Source organism: Larimichthys crocea, unplaced genomic scaffold (assembly GCF_000972845.2).
Source record: "Larimichthys crocea isolate SSNF unplaced genomic scaffold, L_crocea_2.0 scaffold32332, whole genome shotgun sequence".
Classification (NCBI taxonomy): Eukaryota; Metazoa; Chordata; class Actinopteri; family Sciaenidae; genus Larimichthys; species Larimichthys crocea.
In genome coordinates, this window is record NW_020854270.1 from 1 (window position 1) to 749 (window position 749).

At 39.1% G+C, this 749-nt stretch overlaps 1 long non-coding RNA gene across 1 annotated transcript; it reads right to left on the bottom strand.

Moving 5' to 3' along the window:
* Nucleotides 1-124: 124 nt before the first annotated feature.
* Nucleotides 125-698, bottom strand: LOC113744947 (uncharacterized). Its single transcript, XR_003461916.1, has 4 exons — nt 603-698; nt 437-487; nt 265-315; nt 125-154 (listed from the first exon to the last, which is right to left on the bottom strand). It is a non-coding gene; the product is annotated as an uncharacterized LOC113744947 (long non-coding RNA).
* Between the last annotated feature and the right edge of the window lie 51 nt (nt 699-749).

A 749-nucleotide genomic window follows, 5' to 3' on the forward strand; every position in this document is an offset into this window, starting at 1 on the left:
GCTAAGAGGAAAAAATAAAAGTGAATATATCACATAAGAAAGTAAAAGTTGTCTACACGACACGTCAACAAGGGGAAGTAGTTGACTGATATGTACAGGCAGTTTTTAATGCTTTTGTATTTACCTTGAGGAAGACGGGGAGGAGGGGCAGAAGCTTCATGTCCAGAGAGATGGAGAGAGAGGAAACAAGTAAACCACATGAAATCTCAATGACATCTAAACATTAGTGAAACATTTTTCATGCACAGGCATTCTTATCCTCACCGTGAACACTTGGAGGATGTTGAGGTGGAGATTTGAAAAAATCATTGTGCCCTGGGGGGGAAAAAATGAATACATGAAGCAAATTTTTTATTTTATAACAGTCATATTTAAACATTTTTAGGTTTTATGAGCCACAAACATGCAAGATATGAAGTTTTCTAAAGTAAGTTACCTTGAGGTCTTCGAGGTGGCAGAGGTGGAGGGTCTGTTATCATCTCATAGACTACAGAAAAGAGCAGATGAGTTGTGAGAAACAACCACTTTTCTTCAGTTTGTCACTTTGTATCCAACATATCATCGTGCTCGTGTTGCACTGGGTGATTTTATTTTTACCGTACCTGTGTTTCGTGCAGTGGTCTGATCACTGTTATCTGCTGTAGTGTTTGCTGCTTCTGCGCCATTGGGCATTGGAGCCTCAGGGTCGTGATTCACTACAAAATAAAATAAAAGTTGACTGTTTGAAGAAGAGAAGAGAAGAGAAGAGA